Genomic DNA, 23,800 nt, shown 5'->3' with positions numbered 1-23,800 from the left:
AGATTTTATCAATCAATCAAATTGATTTCTAATGCCCATTTTACATCAGAAGATGTCACAAAGTGATTATACAGAAACCCAGCCTAAAACCCAACAATTCCTCCCAAGTTTTCACCATCATTGTAAAAGCCCTAGTTATTTTGTTGCTTTGACAAAGTCATTTCTGGCAATTATTATTTATTTCATGTGATTCATTTTAAGAAAAAGAAAAAACCTGTCCCTCTATTTAAGGTCAACTCTGTTACATGAACTGCACTCTTGTTTTAATATGGTGAAACTATTCATATTTCAATACGTTTTGAACCTTGAACATCTAATAGAAAAATCATAGTGTAAAAGCAGGTGAGCTGGTTCGTCACTTTTTGGTGGAAAACTGAGTGAGTCAAGCATAACACATCAACTCTGCTACACATTGATAGGGGATACCTAGTCAGTTGTCCAACTGAAATGTGTCTTCCGCATTTAACCCAACCCCTCTGAATCAGAGAGGTGCAGTGGGCTGCCTCCACATCTTCTGCACCCGGGGAACAGGGGGTTTACTGTTTGCTCAGGACAACAGATTTTTACCTTGTCAGCTCAGGGATTCGATCCAGCAACTTTTCGCTTCTTGGCCCAACGCTCTGTTCCTCCTGTCACAAGGGGAGTTATGGCTGATTTAAGATGAAATCGTCAACCATGTTACGGTCAACCATGTTACGGTCAACCCTGTTACGGTCAACCATGTTACGGTCAACCCTGTTACGGTCAACCCTGTTACTTTATTTGGCACTTAATAGGCACTTACTATAGTCATTTATTTTACCCCCTTGAGATGGGAAAACATTTTTTTTTTATTAAGTTGGAAATGTGCTCTTTATGACAGAATGTATAAAACAATATATCACCAAGTTACACTACCCAAAAGGGACTCATTTTGTGGAATAACCCTTATATTGACATGGTTGAGGAAGTGTGGTGTCAGGCTGCAATGATGAATTCACTTTGGAGGAAACATACATTATCTGAGAGCTACTCTTCAGGGACAGGATGTATTGCAGTCGGTAATAGAGATTGTAAAACTTATTTTCATCTGAGAACCAGTGGTGGCACAAAATCCCATTAAAGGTTAAGGCTACCATTTAAAGTGGAACTGACAGCGTTTTAACTACATTGTCTATATGAAACAAACAAACAATCATAATATCAGTAAACAATATCAAATTCCCAGTTTATGCTACAAAACCAACTTTATAAGAGGTTTTAAAAAAGGTTCTATTTGATTCAACATTCCATGACGTACACTAAGGCATTTTTGGCAGTATAGATGAATGCAGTACAATGCATGATTCATATGATTCACCAATAGATTTATTAGGAAGTGCCGACTTCAAGAAATGCCCATGGCAAAACGGGCCCCAACCCAGGATAGAACCAGTAGCCCATCAATCAGGGGATTGTGCCTCTGGAGCCAGGAAAACCCCAAAATCACAGGTGCATGAGGTGATTCGATGGGCAGGACCTGCATAAACTCACTGTGATTACCCGACGCTCTCAGGTTAATGGGACACGTGGTGTGGGTGACTCTGCCAATAGAGCGCCCATACAACACTCTGACGTCAGTGGGAATGGAGAGGGGTTGTGTGAGGAGTCCCAGCTCCGACACCAGGTAGCGTCCATAAAGCTCTCGGCGGCCCCAGAGTCTATGAGCACCCGGAGAGATTTGGACCGGTCAATTCACAACAGGGTAGCATAGAGAGGGGTACGAGCAATGGAAGATGGAAACTCCCTGTACGGCTCACCAGCGTACTCGTACTAGTACCTCCTTGATGAGCCTGGTTCTTTAATGAGCAGGTAGATAAAAATGGCCCGTAGCTCGTCAATGCAAACAGCTCTGGGTGTTAAGTCTGCGTAAGCCCTGCCCAGTTGCATGGGCTCCGGAGGAGACGACTCGACAGACCTCGGTGACCTCCGAGAGACTTCGGCCGACATCGGATTCACTCGGATATGTGGGCTTCGGGGATTTCCGGGATTCCTCGGAAGCAAGGTGGAAATCGAGGACGAGCGTCGGCGACAGGGAACAGACTCCCTCTCCCTCCTACGTTCCCGTAGCCGCCCATCGATCCGGATGGTCAAGGCTATAAGGGAGTCAAGGTCCAGGGGCAGCTCCCGGGCTGCGAGCTCGTCTTTAATCACCACCGACAACCTGGAAAGGAGCACGTTGAACAGGGCTTCCGGGTTCCAGGCACTCTCAGCTGCCAATGTGCGAAAATCCACCGCGTAGTCTGCCACACTATGGGAATCATGATGTAGTTGGAGCAGCTTACGAGCCGCCTATCTCCCGGACAACGGAGAATCAATCACTTTCCGTACCTCCGCCACAAACTCCTCCAATCTGAGGCAAACGGTGGATTGTTGCTCCCACGCCGCCGGAGCCCCGGCAAGTGCCCTCGACGGACATCAGCGTTATCACGTACACTATCATCAAGCGATCCGAGGGAAATGAAGAGGGCTGCAGCTCAAAGATGAGAGATCACTGGGAGAGAAATGCCTGGCAGGATCCGGGATCTCCAGCGTAGCGATCCAGAGGAGGTAGGTGGGGTTCTTGGGAAGCCGGGGTAGTTTGGGGAGAAACACCGCTGGTAGCAGGGTAATTGACAGTCTGGGGTGTTACTGTAGTGGCGGGTTGCCTCACAGACATTCTGCGGAATTGCTCCAGCAATGTGTTGAAGGCACGGTCCTGGCGTTCCTCCAAGTTCTGGAATCCTTCCAGAAGACCTTGAAGTAACTCCTTGTGTCTTCCAATGTTGGCTCCCTGGGAGGAGACGGTGTTGTGGAGCTGGTCCAAATCAACTGGGTCAGTCATGCCAGTTCGTACTCTCACGACTCAGGATATGACCCAGATGCAGACACGGGAGACGGATAGTACAGTTCTCAGATTATTTATTAGAAACATGGGGCAGGCAAAGGGTAAGTCGAGTGCAGGCAGAGGTTTGTGATCAGGTCAGAGTCAGGCAGGTACAGGACGGCAGGCAGGCACAGGGTCAGGGCAGGAAGAATGGTCAGAACTGGGAAAAACTAGGAAACAGAACTAGAGAAACAGCAAGGCGGGAAAGAACACTGGTAAGACCTGACAAGACAAACTGGCAACAGACAAACAGAGAACAGGTATAAATACACAGGGGATAATGGGAAGATGGCCGACACCTGGAGGGGGGTGGAGACGAGCACAAAGACAGGTGAAACAGATCAGGGTGCGACACTGTATTGATATAGAATTTTCATAAATGCCTTAGTATACGTAATTCCCAAACATTCTAAGAATTTATGAAAACGTGAAAATGACAATATCTAAGTGCCAGCTTGTCAGAGAATGTTAAAAAAGAGTATTAGATTCTTCCTGGGGGTGTATATGAACAGATTTGAATACGATTTCATGTTGCTAAAGTGCTGTCAGTTCCACTTTAAGGATCACTATTGATTTAAGAATTGATTTTCTATTCTAGTTAGTGTATGTTTTACCGTGTCCTCCTTTATCTGAAACATGAGCTCTAAACCAAGGAAAATATGTGTAAAGGAATTACCATTGTGATACAGGTTTCTGTCTCAAGAAGTAGAGATTGTCATCAATTTTCAAAGAATGATAATGATGAGTGCAAATTGTAATGCCCGTAAAAATATCTAAAATACATGTTTGAATTAAACGTGAGTATGGCATGTTGGCATTTACTTGGTATCTCAAACAAACCATATGACACAGAACACCTCATATGGAAATTTGGCATATAATTTGCATGAAAGTGACAAGAATCTGAAAAATCCATGCTGTAAACCTAGTTGTGGAGATGCCTGCTCCCCAGATGGTCGTTTAATTCAGTCATAAAGGAGCAGTTTGGGCCCAGAGCCAAAGCTAATCTACAAGCAGTCTCTGGAATATAAGTATGAATGGCTGACCTCTCACTCCAAGGGGTAAACAACGTCATATAAATTAATTAACTTGTGAAAAGTACTGTTCTCGTCTCATGCCTAATTGATTTTGTCCTCTGAGCTAGACTGTCACTGGCTTGGGTGTCAGTGGTACATGTTAATCAGATATGATCAATCTTAGTACTCCTTATGAGTGTAAGTCAGTTTAAGGCAGCATTATTCGTCTCCAACCCATTGATAGTGTCTCATTGAAAGCCCATACTGAATGTGTTTTATGCCGTTCCCTGATGACTGTACTTGTGGGATACAGTAGATGTTCAAGCACACTGATATTTGGAGAGATTTGGGGAATGTTGTGTGTTTGACCCAGCGTTTGAAGCAGACAAGCCAGTCTGGATGATTTAAAACGCAGCAGGGCACCAGCTGAAACAGATGGGACTGACTGGCCAGATGTGATGTTTATACTGTACTATAAAATCTGTACTATAAACTACACCTGGATTGGATCGCTCCTCTGATGGACCAACTGAGTAATGGATTAAACTGTAGAACTGTAAGCTCTCGTTGCCAGATGTTTTGGGTCAGACTGCAGCAGAGCAGAAGCTGGCTAATGGACACTGGCTGACGATGGAGAGGAATTTGAGCCCCAGACAGACTCCTCACCCCTCCATCTGTACAGAAGGTGTTCTTACACCTGGACACCTGCCTCACGGCCTGTAGGAATGCATCCCTCACTCCCTCTCACTAAACTATAGTTCAATGTTCTGTGGGGGGAAAAAAACGCATGCATTTTTAATGAAAGCATAACTACATAAAATATTGAGCAGTATATCCCTGAGGCTGTTTAGCTGAATACACCTTTCCCCAGTTTGATATGCTGTACATACAATATAGTGGTCACCCCTGGTGTCTCGACCTTACTTCCTATTTCCTCAATCCCTAAGCTGCTCTAAAGAGTATGACTGAGTTCCAGACTGCCTGAACATTGTTATAGGCAGACATTCAGGCACATTATGCAGGTCTCCTCCCCTGCCTCTCCTCCTGCTGTTTTCTAATGGAGGATGCCTCCCTCGTGGGGTTATTGATGACCAGCTGTCAGGCTGCCATTGGAGGAGCCAATTAACATGGAAAACAGGGCATTCATTAATAATAATGTCCATCTGGGATTCAGAGACTGATTCATCTAGCCTTTCTGACAAATGTGAAAGAACCATAGATACCGTGGAACCATTTTTTTTTTTAAACTTTATTTAATTAGGCAAGTCAGTTAAGAACAAATTCTTATTTACAATGACAGCCTAGGAGCTGCCTTGTTCAGGGGCAGAACAACAGATTTTTACCTTATCAGCTCAGGGATTCATTCCACCAACCTTTCAGTTACTGGCCCAACGCTCTAACCACCCGGCTACCTGCCGCCTCTCGAACAAAATGAGGAACATCTATAACATCTATAAGAACATCTATAAGACCTATTTCCCAACGACCCTGTTTTGGTGACCCCAACGTGATACTTAGATTATCATTAGCGCTATACCTCCTTCATTTGTGCGTTCCTGTTACCTGTGCCTTGGTACTCTGTAACAGTAGTATAGTAGTGCTAATTCAGAGAGGCTGCTGCCAACATGGAGACCCAATCACTGGCCTCTAACAAAGGGATCACTAGTCACTTTAAATAATGCCGCTTTAATAATGTTTTCATATCTTACATTACTCATATCATATGTATATACTGTATTTTATACCATCTATTGGTATAAACATCTGCTAACCATGTGTATGTGACCAATAAAAATGTATTTTTGATTCGATTTGATTTGCCCCAGATCACTATGTGTTATTTAGCAGTAGGAGCTTGCTGCACATTTCTTCCCCCAAGGCTGCTCCTGTCACTTCGAGGTGACTTCCATTACTGCTTTCAAGAGAGGGCAGACTCACCATCAAGCAGCAGCGATGTCTGGATGACATCATCTCCTTATTAATATTGCAATACGAGTAGTAAACCCTGTCTTCACGTCAAGTCGCTGTGATTCAGTCTGGCTGGCTGTTCCGCCACTGTGGAGGTCTAGAGGTCCCAGTGGAACTGCTGTGCTGTAGCTGGGAGGAGACTGGTGAGAGGAACCTCCAGTTATACACGCTGTTCACACTGCTACGGTGTAGGAGGTCCTACGTCTTGCCTGTGTTCAGCCTTCAGTACCCAGGGGAATGAGTTGCCCCGAGAGACTGTCCATTGGACCTCTTTGTCACCATCTCTCGCTTTCTCTCTTTCTTTCTCTGTCTCCCTATCTCTATTCTACCTCTACTCTCTCTCGCCCCTATTGTAATACAAATTTGTTGTTTCCTTTCTTCACTGCAAGAGATTAGCACGGAGGGTTGTGGCCCACTGAACAGCTTATCAGTGTGTGTGTTTGTGTTTGAAATTAGCCCTCCCCTCATTTGCTTTTAGTTCCCTTTTCAATAGTTGCTCTATCAAATACATTTCCATGGTACTGTTATTGACTGCATTTTAGGTCTTTGTTGCCATACAGTGTATGCTATTCTGAAAGTGTGGGTAATGCGACTCTGGTTTGCTCATTAACATAAATGATCATGTAGAAGTATCACCGTACGCCTGATTCCGTGTATGCATCAAATGTGCACGTGAAGGTGCTGACATTGTTCATCTTGGAAAGCATCTGACGACTGCTTTCCATACAGTCCCCTGCGTGAAATCAATGCTGCTGGTTGAAGTGCTATACTGTAGTATTGAATGCACAGTCCAAGGCTGAACTATTTCCATTGAACTTGTCCGCCTATGCCCTGAAATATCCTTGCAGGATCTCACCCCCAGTCTCTGTGCCTCAGGAGAAGCTGGTAGTGGGTCAGCCAAGTGATTCGGTAGTAGGCTACTGGCTCCCCTCAGAAGATCGATGGAAGTAGCATATTTGCACACCGTATGTTCACCTGACCTAGCCAATTCATATGGTTATGATACGCTCCCATATGGTGCTGATGTGAGAGGGAAGGAAGGAGCCAGAAAGACAGCAACATTAGCAGGATCAGGCCCTGAGTGTCAGGAGATGGTGGATTATGGCTGTAATCTGCTCGATTGGCTCGTCTATTGCCTGTAATCTGCCACGTTGTCTCAGATCTGGCATTGAGATAACTGCCTGTCAGGGAGCTTAGCCCCCAGGCAGCCCAGCCAGCTGCAGTCAGTAGAGGACAGCTTCTGCTGTTAGGTTACCGTCCAGGAAACCTAACCTGGGAAATCCTAAACTGCAGACTGGGCAAAAACTGGTTGAATCAATGTTTCCAAGTCATTTCAAATAAAACATCTATTGTGATGACATTGAATCAATGTGTAAAACCGATTGCATTTGAAAAAAAGTTATCAACGTAAAGGAATTTCATTTTTTTCTTCAACCAACTTTTAACCTAAATCTGATGACATGGTGACATTTTTTGTTGATTTCACGTTGAATTCACTTAAATTGACAACTCAACCAAATGTAAATCAAAACTAGAAGTTGAACTGACATGTGCCCGGTGGGTGGTCTCAGATCTGTTTGTGCTGCCATGTGTGACAATGATCATACAAATGTAGGATCTTAATTTGATCACTCCTTTGTTGCTGAGAATATTGTTGGAAATAATAATAATTCATTTAATTTGTAAAGTGCTGAAGAAAATACATCTGATGATAATAAAAACAATCCAAAACACAGAACATTGTAAGCAGATAACAATCAAAGCTATATACAGGTGTCATCAGAACCGGTGGACAGGAGAACAGAATTAACATAGGTCCTTGAAAGCTTTTCTGACAGTCTTTAGCTGTGCCTTAAATGAGGCCAGAGACTCTGCAGCCCTGACAGTTACTGAAAGTGCGTTCCACAGCCGAGGAGCCGCACAACTGAAAGCCCTTTCACCCATCATTTTTAATCTGGTGTGGGGCTGCTGAAGGGAGATGGACTTGGAGGAGCGAAGGGTGCGCGTGGGGCAGGAGGGTAGGATAAAGTCAGACAGGTACTTGGGTCCAGAGTTGTGGATAGCTTGGTAGGTGTGAACCAGGATTTTAAAGTCAATGCGTGAGCATATGGGGAGCCAGTGGAGTTTGAACAGCAGCATGTCACCCTGCATCCCACTGCTGCCTTGCCTGTGAAGCTAAGCAGGGTTGGTTCTGGTTGGTCCCTGGGTGGGAGACCAGATGTGGCTGGAAGTGGTGTTGGAGGGCCAGTAGGAAGCACTCTTTCCTTTGTGTAATTTAAAAAAAATATTGCAGTGATGGGGACATTGCCCCGTGTAGGTTGCCGTCTTTCAGATGGGATGTTGAACTGGTTTCCTGACTCTCTTTGGTCACTAAAGATATCCCATGGCACTTATCAGAAGAGTAGGAGTGTTAACCCTGGTGTCCTGGCTAAAGTCCCAATCTGTCCCTCATGGTCACCTAATTATTCCCAGTTTCCAATTGGCTCATTCATCCTCCTCTCCCCTGTAACTATTATCCAGGTTGTTGCTGTATGGGAATGTATTCTCAGTCAATTTACCTGGTTAAATAAAATAAATAAAGGTGTGGGTGAGGACACGTGCAGCACAGTTCTGGACATATTGTAGCCTTTTTAGGATTTAGAAATGCAAACTTGAGGTTCGAGGTTTAAAAAGGCTTCTAAAGTTTAAAATGATTTGATTTGCCCTAACGAACGTGTATCAACCCCTACAAAAAAATGTCCATGAATTATTATCCACATAATAATAAAAATGTCCTGTTGCTGCAGGATTATTTTCCTTCTGTAGCAAACTGGCTCAAATTAAGGTCCTACATCTGAGTGCAGGCTAGGAGACTCCAGCCTCTGGTACACTCAACTAGGTCTGTGTTCAAGTTGCAGATGGAGACAATGTTGAAGTCTGGTCTTTGGTTGCAAAGTGTAGTAGGATGACCCCCGAGGTAGATGTTTGCAGAGAGTGATACAACACGGGTTTGTTATGTTCTGGTGAACAGGATCATGACTGCAATAGTGGTTGTACGTTTCATTTCCTCATTGGACATATGGTTCAACTTCACTCCCTCTCTCTCTCTCTCTCTCGATGTCTCTCTGTCTCTTTGTCAGTCTGTCTCGCTCTCTCGCTCTGTCCCTCTAGGTAAGGACATGTCTAGTGCCACTGAGCAGAGGCTTATTCTGTTCTACTCCTCATTCCTTTCTCTCCTTTACTCACTTTCCTTTCCTCTGTGTCTCTGCCAGGGGCTGTGATCTCTGTGCTCTGTGGATAAAAAAAGCTGTAGTGATGATGTGATCAGGGCAGACTGGGGTTGTGTGAGAGGCAGGCCATGCCAGAGCTGTGCCACACTACAGATCAGCGACTTGTCTCAGGTCACACCTTGCACTGTCACTTCAGCTTTTTGGACATTTTTGGACTAGTGAAGTGTATTCTAATTCAGAATCATGGATGTGTCAGATGGCCCTGACTCATAACTACCAAACCACACGACTGGACTCTCATCCTCTTTGGAAAGTAGCACATTCAAGTGTAACCCTCTCACCAGGCTCGAATTTGACTCTCACGATATTAACTTAGGTAGAGTATCTCAACAGCATGGGATGGTAGGTGAGAAGGACATCTCCAAGAAGAATCCCTATTGTAAACTATGATTAAAGATTTTTGTTATTGTATAAGGATATACTTTCCCATGCATGAAATTCAATTGAAACAGGAAATGACTCCACCAAGGGAACATACATAAGGTTCAAAATGTGTATTATTACATTTTCAAAGCCCCACATCAAAATAAATACAAATAATTAACCTCAATGAGTTGTGCACACCCGATGTCCAAATTATTTCAAGCATGCTTAAACCCATTGGCGCGCGTTGGAGCTCCAAAAAAAAGGATGACACATATAAAGTCCCGAAGCACCCCACCGTTGTGGTTACTCACTACTGGTAGATATTCCCTCAGTGAAGTATGGCAGTTCCTTGCAGGTTTCCTCACAAGATCCACAGCAAGCGCAGCTATCAATGCAGACAGTACTCCTTAGCCGTAACCGATATCCCATGGGAACATGAACTCGTTAATCTTTCCCAAGCAATTCTCTCTCGGTGTCACACGATGCTAGGCTAACCTCAAGGCTGCCAAATTCCTTCACGATGATACGGTAGCTTCAGTCTTTACTAAGTCTTTCTTAACAAAATTATAACAACTCTCTTATAAAATAAAATCTGTATTTTCCTTCAAAACTCGGTAGGGATGGGTTTTGTTCTATTTCTATCGTCTTCTTTTATAATTTTTCTTCACCAACGGTCATAATGTAATGTCCATCCTTTTCTCAATGTCTCTCCCTCTCTTTTTTTTCCAAGGCCTTCCGTTAATCAGGTCAACTCTCATTGGCCACAGCTTAACAAGCGACCTTATTGGTCAAAACTTAAACTTAAAAGTAAACCAACCTATTCACTTATACATTACCAATTAATTATAACAAATAAATGAAATACTTGGTTATGTAACGGGTCCTATGTGTAGCTGGTGTAGAGAGTCAGGCGCAGGACAGCAGATATGAGTAATCAACGTACTTTTACTCCAAATGTCAAAGATATAAAGTAACAAATACACTCACACCATGACAGACCGAAAATACAATAAACAATCACTCACAAAAAAACATGGGGGAACAGAGGGTTAAATAATGAAACAGTAACTGTGGGATTGAAATCAGGTGTGTAAAACAAAGACAAAAAAAATGGAAAATGAAAAATGGATCGGCGGTGGCTAAAAGGCCGGTGACGTCGACCGCCGAACGTCGCCCGAACAAGGAGAGGGACCGACTTCGGGAGGAAGTCGTGACAGGTTCTAACAAGGGTATTACACAAATATTGAGTAAACTGGGAGAGGTGGTACTGTACACTACCGGTCAAGTTTTAGAACACCTACTCATTCAAGGGTTTTCTTTATTTTTACTATTTTCTACATCGTAGAATAATAGTGAAGACATCAGACCTATGAAATAACACACATGGAATCATGTAGTAACCAAAAAAGGGTTAAACAAATATATTTTAGATTCTTCAAATTTGCCTTGATGACAGCTTTGCACACTCTTGGCATTCTCTCACCCTGTTTCACCTGGAATGCTTTTCCAACAGTCTTGAAGGAGTTCCTACATATTCTGAGCTTTTCCTTCACTCTGCGGTCCGACTCATTCCAAACCATCTCAATTTGGTTGAGGTCAGGGGATTGTGGAGGCCAGGTCATCTGATGCAGCACTCCATCACTCTCCGTCTTGGTAAAATAGCCCTTACACAGCCTGGAGGTGTGTTGGGTCATTGTCCCGTTGAAAAACAAATGATAGTCCCACTCAGCGCAAACTAGATGGGATGGCGTATTGCAAAACATTAGATTATGTTAGGAGAGTACATAGACAACAATAATCACACAGCCATTTTCCAAGCAAGGACATGTGTCAATAAAACCCAAAACACAGCGAAATGAAGCACTAACCTTTGACGATCTTCATCAGATGACACTCCTAGGACATTATGTTACACAATACATGTATGTTTTGTTCGATAAAGTTCATATTTATATCCAAAAACAGCATTTTACATTGGTGCGTGATATTCAGAAAATGTATTCCCACCAAAACGTCTGGTGAATGTGCACATCAATTTACAAAAATACTCATCATAAACGTTGACAAAATACATAACAATTGTTAAAAAAATTATAGATAGACTACTCCTTTATGCAACCGCTGTGTCAGATTTTAAAATAGCTTTATGGAGAAAGCACATTTTTCAATATTCTGAGTAGATAGCTCAGCCATCAAGGCGAGCTATTCAGACACCCGCCAAATTCGGGGCAACCTAAACTCAGAATTAGTATTAGAAATATTGTATTACTTTTGCTCATCTTTGTCAGAATGCACTCCCAGGACTGCCACTTCCACAATAAATGTTTTTGTTCCAAATAATCCATATTTATGTCCAAATACCTCCGTTTTGTTCGTGCGTACAGATCACTTATCCAAAGGCGCGAGTGCGGAACGAGAGACGAAAAGTCAAAATGTTCCATTACCGTACTTAGAAGCATGTCAAACGCTGTTTAAAATCAATCTTTATGGTATTTTTTACGTAAAATTCCGATAATATTCCAACCGGACAATAGCATATTCATTCAAGAAGAAAAAGAAGGAGGGGCGCGCTCGCGGGACCGAGCATATCCAATCAGAGGGCCAGAGTAGTAACCTGTTTAACCTGTTTAAATTGGGTACGTTTTTCATCCGGCCGTGAAAATACTGCCCCCTAGCCCAGACAGGTTAAGTGTGCCTTGAATTCTAAATAAATCACAGACAGTGTCACCAGCAAAGCACCCCCACACCATAACACCTCCTCCTCCATGCTTTACGGTGGGAAATACACATGCGGAGATCACCCGTTCACACACACTGTGTCTCACAATTCTCCAATTTGGTCTCCAGACCAAGGGACAGATTTCAATTGGTCTAATGTCCATTGCTCGTGTTTCTTGGCCCAAGCAAGTCTCTTCTTCTTAATGGTGTCCTTTAGTAGTGGTTTCTTTGCAGGAATTCGACCATGAAGGCCTGATTCGCACTGCCTCCTCTGAACAGTTGATGTTGCGATGTGTCTGCTACTTGAACTCTGTGAAAAATGTATTTGGGCTGCAATTTCTGAGGTTAGTAACTATAACTATTCATCCTCTGCAGCAGAGGTAACTCTGGGTCTTCCTTTCCTGTGGCGGTCCTTATGATAGCCAGCTTCATCATAGTGCTTGATGGTTTTTGCGACTGCACTTACAGAAACTTTCAAAGTTCTTGAAATGTTCCGTATTGACTGACCTTCATGTCTTAAAGTAATGATGACTGTTGTTTGTCTTTGCTTATTTGAGCTGTTCTTGCCATAATGTGGACTTGGTCTTTTACCAAATAGGGCTATCTTATGTATACCGCTTTACCTTGTCACAACACAACTGATTGGCTCAAACGCATTAAGAAGGACATACATTCCACAAATTAACTTTTAAGAAGGCACACCTGTTAATTGAAATGCATTCCAGGTGACTACCTCATGAGGCTGGTTGAGAGAATGCCAAGAGTGTGCAAAGCTGTCATCTTGGCAAAGGGTGGCTATTTGAAGAATCTCAAATATATGTTTTTGTTTAACACTTTTTTGGTTACTACATGATTCCATATGTGTTATTTCATAGTTCATAGTCTTCACTATTATTCTATGATGAAGAAAATAGTACAAATAAAGAAAAACCCTTGAATCAGTAGGTGTTCTAAAACTTTTGACCGGTAGTGTATGTCTGTAGAAATTTTGGCCAGAGCTGTTATTTGCTGATTGTTCCTCAACTGAGGTATGTGTGGTGTCTGAGCCATACATTTAGCACACAAATACAGAAGAGGAAGTTCTGCTAACAAGTTCTATGAAAGTTCCTTGCACAGTCTTTTGCAGGAAATGCTCAATCTATGTGTATTAAATCCATTCTCTGTGAAAATTCTACTCTCTTGAGCTGTCTGACTGAATAGACATTCCTTTTTGCCAAATGAATGAGGAGGAATGGCTGGGCGTGCAATGCTGAGTTGCCCTCTTGGCTGACTGCATCTCAAGCACATCTTCTCAAATCAGATTGGTAAAAGAGAACTATTTTTGAATAGGTTCATTCATCCAAGTGAATCAATGATAGTTTTGGCACTGTGGCAGTTATGTGTTACCAACGAGTTACCAAACTGAAATAACCAATAACGGAAACTGCTAAATTCTCGGTTCATAAACCTCACAGGCTGAGGCACTCATGCAGGACCCATCAAGCTTTTTATTTCAACTATTTTGTTGTGCTGTAATCTCATCAACCATGGTCAGGTCTGTCCGTGTAATCCTGTATCACAGAGCTGTGTCAGAACCCCGGTAGGGAACGACTGGTTAGACAGGGAGAGAAGAAAGGAGGATGAAGGAATGAGAGGAGGAACAGAGGGGTGAATTTCATTATACCCTTAGCGGGCATGGCCCTTCTCTATGAGGCTCTAGTCTGGGATGTATGGAAACAGGGGATGTAGTGAAAGGGCACGTTCTCTCTCTTTCCCTCCCCTCCCTCCCTCCTTTGTGAGGGGTATTTGAGCCAAGGTCCGTTAATAAATAAATAAGTGTGTGACTAAGGATCACCTCATGGTGATGTTTTTTCAAAGTGCAGAACCCCCCCCCTTTCTGTCTTCCTTCCTTCAAGGCTTTGCGTCGGTAAATAATAGACGAGGCGCCTGCAATACTCCACAATCACACAAGGTGACTGGACAGCGCGAAGGGCCACAAGGTCTGGCCAGGTTTACAGACACTAAACAGAAAGAAAGAAAAGGAATACCGTCTGACTGTACATTGTTGTGTCTGCGTGTCGGAGGGATGGAGTGATTCGCGCACTAAACGGCATTTACTTGAGCGTCTCTGGACTTTGCATTCGTGTGAATGTTTGATTGTGTGTTATTGCGTTATTCAAGTAGTTGTTTTAGAGGGTTGTATTATCGCATTTTTTAAGTGATTGTTTTAGAGCACTGGCATGAAGGGAGAGAAAGGTCATTGAGGAAACCTGGTAAAGCTACTGGTACTAAAACAGGGATATTTGATCCCTTCAGCACAGTGCAGTGAAGGAGACCTCTTGTGTTCAGTCAGCACTCTCACTCTGTGGAGCTACAAGCTAACCCACAGAACAGCTCAGTTCTACCCTGTTAACTTCACACACAGACATTGACGGGTTCCCAGCCTTATAAAGAACAAGGCATACATTCATGTCTCAATACCTCAACAGGATGAATTGTAATAGAAGGAATCTATCTTGTATTATTTCACTGAGGCCATATCTATTCACACACATCAACATATCAAGCCATTTAAAACACAGAGGTCGAACATAGAGGTAGAAACAGCGGTTGACTCGGGGGGGGGGGAAAGATGATGTGGGAGAAGTGCCCCTTTAATTCAAACAAATACATTTTTTATTGAGTTTACTGTCAATCCAATAAGGGGTGACCTTGTTACCAGCCTGATAAGGTATGATCAGTGTATGCTGCCCTCACTTGGCCCTTGTGGGTAGTACAGGAATCAATTCACCACAGTGTGTGAATACAGCGGCGCAATGGAAGGAGAAGCAACTGGAGTATTTTCATTGGGTGAAGTAGTTTTAAGTCTCGTTCACTCAGCACATGTTATACTGTTCTGTACCTCCTGGTGGTCATGTTCTTATTTGGACCCTCGTTCCATGTTTGGAGAATTGCCCATTTTAAACAGCTTGATTTGTGACCGCAGCTGTGATCCAACTGATGACCAACTGAAGGACTTAAAGAGCGTACTCAGCCTTAACCTTTCCTGCCACACTCGGTTATCATGTAGAAGAGGCCCCACACAGTCCAAACGTATAAAGTTAGCTAAATATATATATTACTTAGTTATTGTTTGATAATGAGTAATGGCATAAGATGTCCTCAGATTTGTGTGGCGTCAGTCCATCCGTGATTAGGTGTTATTGCTTTGTGGGTTTCCTGTCATTACTTTTAATAGAGTGGGCTGTAATAGGCCTGGTGACTGTGGTGGGCGGATGTTGGAGTAGATGGATGCCATAGTCCAGTGTACTGACTGACTTGAGTCAATAGTCTGCAATGCGCCCAGTCGCTAGGGAAACCACAGAAATCCCGTAATTCAAGGCTGACTTGTTTTACCTCATGCGTTCATGGTGGCCTCTAACAATCAACTGAACATCTGAATTGCCAATGTAACCTTATAACCTGCGTACTCGTCCTAATGCCCTGTAGATATGTCCAATGATGGAAATGTGGGATAAAGCTTTTCTTACTTCAAATGATTTAGATGTACAGTGCATTCGGAAAGTATTCAGACCCCTTGACTTTTTCCACATTCTGTTACATTACAGCCTTATTCTAAAATTGATTAAATCGTTTTTTACCCCTAATCAATTTACACATTTACACACCAAATGACACAGCAAAACCAGGTTTTTTGAAATTCTTGCAAATTTATAAAACATTTAAAACTGAAATATTACATTTACATAAATATTCAGACCCTTTACTCAGTACTTTGTTAAAGCACCTTTGACAGCTATTACAGCCTCGAGTCTGCTTGGGTATGACGCTCCAAGCTTGGCACACCTGTATTTGGGGAGTTTCTCCCATTCTTATCTGCAGATCCTCTCAAGCTCTGTCAGGTTGGATGGGGAGCATCACTTAAAATATATTTTCAGGTCTCTCCAGTGATATTTGATCAGATTCAAGTCCAGGCTCTGGCTGGGCCACTCAAGGACATTCAGAGACTTTTCCCGAAGTCACACCTGCGTTGTCTTGGCTGTGTGCTTAGGGTCGTTGTCCTGTTGGAAGGTGAACCTTCACCCCAGTCTGAGGTCCTGAGCGCTCTGGAGCAGGTTTTCATCAAGGATCTCTCTGTACTTTGCTTTGTTCATCTTTCCCTTGTTCCCGACTAGTCTCCCAGTTCCCTGCCACTGAAAAACATCCCCACAGCATGATGCTATCACCACCATGCTTCACCGTAGGGATGGTGCCAGGTTTACTCCAGACGTGACACTTGGCATTCAGGCCAAAGTGTTCAATCTTGGTTTCATCAGATCAGAGAGTCTTGTTTCTCATGGTCTGAGAGTCTTTAGGAGCCGTTTGGTAAACTCCAAGCGGGCTGTCGTGCTTTTTACTGAGGAGTGGCTTCCGTCTGGCCACTCTACCATAAAGGGCTGACTGGTGGAGTGCTGCTGAGATGGTTGTCCTTCTGGAAGGTTCTCCCATCTCCACAGAGGAACTCAGGAGCTTTGTCAGAGTGACCATCGGGTTCTTGTTCACCGCCCTGACCAAGGCCCTTCTCCCCCGGATTGCTCAGTTTGGCCAGGCAACCAGCTCTATGAAGAGTCTTGGTGGTTCCAAACTTCTTCCATTTAAGAATGATGGAGACCACTGTGTCCTTGGGAACCTTCAAAACTGCAGAAATTCTTCGGTACCCTTCCCCAGATCTGTGCCTTAACACAATCCTATCTCGGAGCTCTACGGACAATTCCTTCGACATCATGGCTTGGTTTTTGCTCTGACTTGCACTGTCAACTGTGGAACATTATACAGACAGGTGTGTGCCTTTCCAAGTCATGTCCAATCAATTGAATTTAACACAGGTGGACTCCAATGAAGTTGTAGAAACATCTCAAGGATGATCAATGGAAACAGGATGCACCTGAGCTCAATTTCGAGTCTCATAGCAAAGGGTCTGAATACTTATGTAAATATTTTAATACATTTTCAAAAAAATCTAAAAACCTGTTTTCACTTTGTCATTATAGGGTATTGTGTGTAGATTTATAAAAGGGAAAACAATTATTTAATACATTTTAGAATACGTCTGTAACGTAACAAAATGTGGAAAAAGCTAAGTGGTCTGAATACTTTCCGAATGCACTGTACTTCTAAATATCAGACACACCAGAGACACCGTAACAAGGTATTTGACAATGTCACAAATTCATAACAATATCACAAGTTGATAATATTAATACTGTGTTTAAAGGGTTGCTATAGCTATCCTCGTCAAAGGGCTTCTTTATGTCTGATGAGACTCTGTGAGCTGCGATGTTCACCAGAACCAGCAATAGCTGCTCTAATCTATTGGCATTGGTCAGAAGAAGTGTCTTAAGGGTCTTCACACATCTGCTTCCTCTCTCCCTGTGCCCTCTCTCGCGCCACCTTAATGCCCTCCTGTTCCCAGCACTATTTATATACCCTTTTTTATCGACAGGATGACAGCACTCTTCACTGCTGAAGCTTTCCTGGCTGCTGCTTTGACCTGAACCAGCCAGGGAAAGAATGCCGACCGTGATGCACTGTTCTGTGGGTGTTAGTCTGCTGTCAATCACAAAGGGTTTTTGCTGTTAGAAAACTTTGATATGAATAGTCCTTGGGTAAGGTTTCCATTATGAATAGACCTTGGGTAAGGTTTCCATTATGAATAGACCTTGGGTAAGGTTTCCATTATGAATAGACCTTGGGTAAAGTTTCCATTATGAATAGACCTTGGGTAAGGTTTCCATTATGAATAGACCTTGGGTAAGGTTTCCATTATGAATAGACCTTGGGTAAGGTTTCCATTATGAATAGACCTTGGGTAAGGTTTCCATTATGAATAGACCTTGGGTAAGGTTTCCATTATGAATAGACCCTGGGTAAGGTTTCCATTATGAATAGACCTTGGGTAAGGTTTCCATTATGAATAGACCTTGGGTAAAGTTTCCATTATGAATAGACCTTGGGTAAAGTTTCCATTACGAATAGACCTTGGGTAAGGTTTCCATTATGAATAGACCCTGGGTAAGGTTTCCATTATGAATAAACCTTGGGTAAAGTTTCCATTACGAATAGACCTTGGGTAAGGTTTCCATTATGAATAGACCCTGGGTAAGGTTTCCATTATGAATAGTCCTTGGGTAAGGTTTCCATTATGAATAGTCCTTGGGTAAGGTTTCCATTATGATAGTCCTTGGGTAAGGTTTCCACTATGAATAGACCTTGGGTAAAGTTTCCATTACGAATAGACCTTGGGTAAGGTTTCCATTATGAATAGACCTTGGGTAAGGTTTCCATTATGAATAGACCTTGGGTAAGGTTTCCATTATGAATAGACCTTGGGTAAGGTTTCCATTATGAATAGACCTTGGGTAAGGTTTCCATTATGAATAGACCTTGGGTAAGGTTTCCATTATGATAGTCCTTGGGTAAAGTTTCCATTATGATAGTCCTTGGGTAAAGTTTCCATTATGAATAGACCGTGCAGTATAAAGGCTACTGAGTTTTGGATCTTTTCAGTCAAGACTCATGGTTTTTTATGATTTTTTATTTAACCTTTATTTAACTAGTTAAGAACAAATTCTTATTTACAATGACGGCCTACCAAAAGGCAAAAGGCCTCCTACAGGGACAGGGGGGCTGGGATAAAAATAAATAAAAAATAATATATATATATATATATATATATAGGACAAAACACACATCACCACAAGAGAGACAACACAACAGTACATTAACCTCTTGGGGCTAGGTGGGACGCTAGCGTGCCACCCGTGGTGCACTCCATCAACAGCAGGTGCATTTCAAGAGCGGCAAATTTGAATCCAAATAAATGTCAAAATTCAAATTTTTCAAATATACAACTATTTTACACCATTTGAAAGATAAACATCTCCTTAATCTAACCACGTTTTACGATTTCAAAAAGGTTTTACGGCGAAAGCATAAATTTAGAGTATGTTAGGACAGTACATTTACAAGAGTTGTGTGTAATGTTTTGTCAAGTCAAAGACAGGGTCACCAAAACCATAAAACCAGCTAAAATGATGCACTAACCTTTTACAATCTCCATCAGATGACACTCCTAGGACATTATGTTAGACAATGCATGCATTTTTAGTTCTATCAAGTTCATATTTATATCCAAAAACAGCGTTTTACTATGGCATTGATGTTGAGGAAATCGTTTCCCTCCAATAACCGGCAGTCAAGTCAGCGTAACAAATTAAATAATTAAAATTAGAAAACATTGGTAAAATATTATATTGTCATTTAAAGAATTATAGATTTACATCTCTTGAACGCAATCAACTTGCCAGATTTAAAAATAACCTTACTGGGAAATCACACTTTGCAATAATCTGAGCACTGCGCCCAGAAAAATACGCGTTGCGATACAGACTAGACGTCATGTTGGGGAGATCTAAAATCGAAAATACTATGTAAATAATCCATTACCTTTGATTCTCTTCATCAGATGTCACTTCCAGGTATCACAGGTCCATAACGAATGTAGTTTTGTTCAAAAAAGCTCATCATTTATGTCCAAAAATCTCCGTCTCGTTAGCACATGATGTAAGCCAGCCGGACTTCTCGTCATGAACGAGGGGAAAAAATATATTTCCGTTCGTTCAAACATGTCAAACGTTGTATAGCATAAGTCATTAGGGCCTTTTTTAACCAGAACATGAATAATATTCAAGGTGGACGAATGCATACTCTTTTATAACGTATTGGAACGAGGGTACCCAACATGAACTCGCGCGCCAGGTGTCTAATGGGACATCATCTTTCCATGGCTCTTGTTCGGTCAGATCTCCCTCCAGAAGACTCAAAACACTTTGTAAAGGCTGGTGACATCTAGTGGAAGCAATAGGAAGTGCCAAAATATTCCTAAACCCCTGTGTTTTTCAATGGGATAGGTTTAAAGTCAATACAACACATCAGGTATCCACTTCCTGTCAGAAAATGTCTCAGGGTTTTGCCTGCCAAATGAGTTCTGTTATACTCACAGACACCATTCAAACAGTTTTGGAAACTTTAGAGTGTTTTCTATCCATATATAATAAGTATATGCATATTCTAGTTACTGGGTAGGATTAGTAACCAGATTAAATCGGGTACATTTTTTTTTATCCAGACGTGCAAATGCTGCCCCCTAGACCCAACAGGTTAAGAGAGACCTAAAGACAACAACACAGCATGGCTGATCCAGCTGATGTTATTGGTGAAGCATGTATAGCATCTGTGTTGTACTCTCACACGCAATTAGATGCTCACTAAGTGAATATTGGACATGTAACTGTAAGCCACTTCATGTAGGCAACAGCTTGTGGCCGTTGTTCACCATTCAGGTATGTTGCTGCCCTATCACTATAGAACAAAACTGTTGTGGTGGTGATGTTGATACAGTATGTGAGCTCTGTAAGTGGATTGAGGTGTTGGAGGATGCAGAACAGGTGGTGTGCAATGTGTGCCCCCCCCCGCCCAGTGAACGTCCCTATAACATACTGTGCCTAGTCAAAGCATCCATTCAAGACATTAATATCTCTGCCCCTGACCCCTCTCTCTTTCTACCAATCGCCCCAAACGTTCTCTGTTAGCCCCCTCCCTGTGTGTTGTTGCTGTTCATGTGTCTTCATTGGAAGCTCCGCTACATGACTAAAACCCGAATGGCGCGGCGGTGACGCGCTCTCTACAGCAGGGATGGGAAGCGCGGCCCCCCCCATTGATTTCGTTAGTCACTCTCGCTCAGATATGGTACATATGATGCTGGGAAATAGGGATGTCACTTTGGTCATAACTTAGGGGCTCTTACTCCTTTAATTGAGTTTAATATGATGATTAAATACAGCCATATTAGCTCATCTCAATAAGTCTGAACATCTCTTCAGCGACCGAGACGCATCTATGGATTTATGATGGGAAGTTCAGCAGACTGGCTCATTGAAAGGAGACCATATGTCTCTTGGCATGAAATGGTGGCCTGCGGATCAATCTGTTTAGCAGCATACTGTGTTATTGATAGGCAGATGTATCAACAGCTTTTCAGCTCAGTACCTTGGGTTTTCCCCGTGGGGTAGAGAAGAGGGGATGTCTGAGTGTCTCCATCTCTGACCCAGTCCGGGGCCCTTTAGCCACCATGAGTAGCAAAGACCGAGGTTCAAGATCTGGAAAACATCCTTTCCAATAAAAAAAATAAAATATCTCACAGTTACTTTCTCTCAGATGTTCTCTGGTCAGTCTCTCATCTGTGAAGATCATTGATATAGTCTGGTTTTCACATCGTCGATCTCATCTAGCGCCTTTTGTAAAAGAGCTTCTGAAGCTGAGCAGCCTGGTCAGCCAAGACGACAGTTTGCCAGAACAATTACGCACCATATTATTATAGTCTGTAAAACTTTAAAACAAAAAAAAACAAAAATTAAATGCTGGCCAATGTTAAAATACTTGCTTCATTACGCCATTAACCCAAAATATTGCCAATGGACATAGCCTACTGACTTCCTAGTATTACCCCCTGCCAGTGGCAGTCTGACTATACTGTGGTGTATAGAAGCCCATCAGAGAGGAGCTGAGCTGGGGATGCGACAGAGAGCCCTGGCTTACTGACCCAGTGGTGGTAGCGCCATCCTGCCCTGCTTCCACCTAACCCCTTAAGGGGATTATTTGCTGACTGGGCACTCATCTTGTAATCTAATCATGGGATTTTCATGAAAGTGGAATTAACAGTGTTGCCAGCGTGCCGTCTGCTGCCTTTTTACAGCGTTTAAAACCCCAAATGCTATGGTGGAAGTGGGACCGACTGGGGCTGAGGGGCGACCTTTGACCTCTGATATAGTCGGAGGGAGGTTGACGTTACAACCATCTGTCAATAATGAGTTATTTACATCCGGATGTGGAATTGCGGCCAAATCCAGTGTGTAGGGGTTAATGCACCACGTTCACAGAGTCGATTTGATATCCCCTCTTCGTAATTCATTTTACGGTTTTATAAAGCGGCAGACAGTATTGTGGCAGGCAGCCTGTTTGCTTAACATAGAAATGTATTGCACTGTACCTTTTACGGCTTGTTGTCCTCCATATCTAGTCTTGGTCTGTTAATTGCCGCTGTCATCGCTAAATGTTAATTTGGGCCTCTGTCTGCGTAACATCACCAGAGGACGATATGTGTCAGTTTTATCGGCGGCACGTGCTGCTGTGATCCAGAAAGCAGAAGGGGAGGAGGGTGGCCAGGGTGGCGCGGCAGCGTCACCACCCTGTAGGCACTCACTCAGTAGGCACCCACCTTATCTGCTGTGCGGCCCCCACTCAGGACAGGATACAGCCAGGGTGATAGTGCTGCTGTCACTGCAGGCCCTCCCAACGCCAGCGAGGTCAGTAGGGCTTCCTCTGCACTGAATCACAGGTTAAACACATCCCCAGACAGCCACACTTAGACAGTTACACGCACACACACGCTCATGCAGACAGTCACACACGCATGTACTCATTCAGCTAGTTCATTCAGCTCTCAGCTGCATACGAAGGATTTTGGCAATTGTGCACACTCACAGCGAAGTGTCAGATCGGTGGTTTGGTAGAACTCACCTGGTTACTCTTGACTCATTGGCTGGCAGGACTGAGGTGACTGAATCGGTGTGATGGCGATATAAATGAGTGACAGGGTTCAGGTAAAAACCCTTCTGATGTCATGTTGTCTTTAGCTCCCATTGTTATCACCAGCCCAACAACCCAATGGGACTGACCCAGCCAGGACAGTACATTGGTTAGATTTGAGCAGGTGCCCAGAGACCATCTGGAATATGCTCATTTCTCTCTTCCTCTTTCTCTTTCTCTCTCTAAAGGATGGAATAAGTCACTCCGGTGAGCTTTTATTAAAAATCTGCCCTCGATTTCTCATCTGTAGCAAGTCTCAGTGGTCCCTGTCAACGACACAGTTAGACCACACCTGAATGACTAGGGATGGGCATTTGACATTTTGTTGACTGTTGAAGTACTCACACAAATTATTTTTCTAGTACTCGAATGAAGAAGAAAAACATGTTGAACATCTGGCCCGTACTGGAGAAAAAAAGAAGAGCGTATTTATCTACATGCCAACAGTGCACAACAACGCCCAATTTATCATAAACATTACAGATAACAAATCCTCATTTCTAATTTGCCCCATATACTGTATATTCAGTCAATAAAAAAAAAAATGAGTGCCATTTAAGATTAATTTATTTAAACCGTAATATCAACTGGTTATTATATATCGGAGAACACAAACTTCAAAAAGCCAGTAACCTTAGCAGTGGTGTGTGCTTGTAGAAGCCTTATGTTAGGAATCAAAATAACTGTGGAAAGGTAGGTTAACGGTTCAGGCTCTGGCGTGGTCACAGCGGCGCTTTTGCAGTGCCACGTGATGTGAGGCGCGATTGCTGCTGCTTGTTCCCCTCCGAGAAAGTTTCTTTGTGCTTGATTACCATGTGATTTGTCAGGGTGTTGATCGTGCTGTGAAAGGAGAGCTTCCTAGCGATAGGGAACGGACGCAGGCCGGGTACATCTGAGCGCACTCAAGCGCACGT

The sequence above is a fragment of the Salmo salar genome, chromosome ssa16 (genome assembly GCF_905237065.1).
Source record: "Salmo salar chromosome ssa16, Ssal_v3.1, whole genome shotgun sequence".
NCBI lineage: Eukaryota > Metazoa > Chordata > Actinopteri > Salmoniformes > Salmonidae > Salmo > Salmo salar.
The sequence above is the reverse complement of the archived record's forward strand: the minus strand, read 5'-3'. Positions refer to the sequence as shown.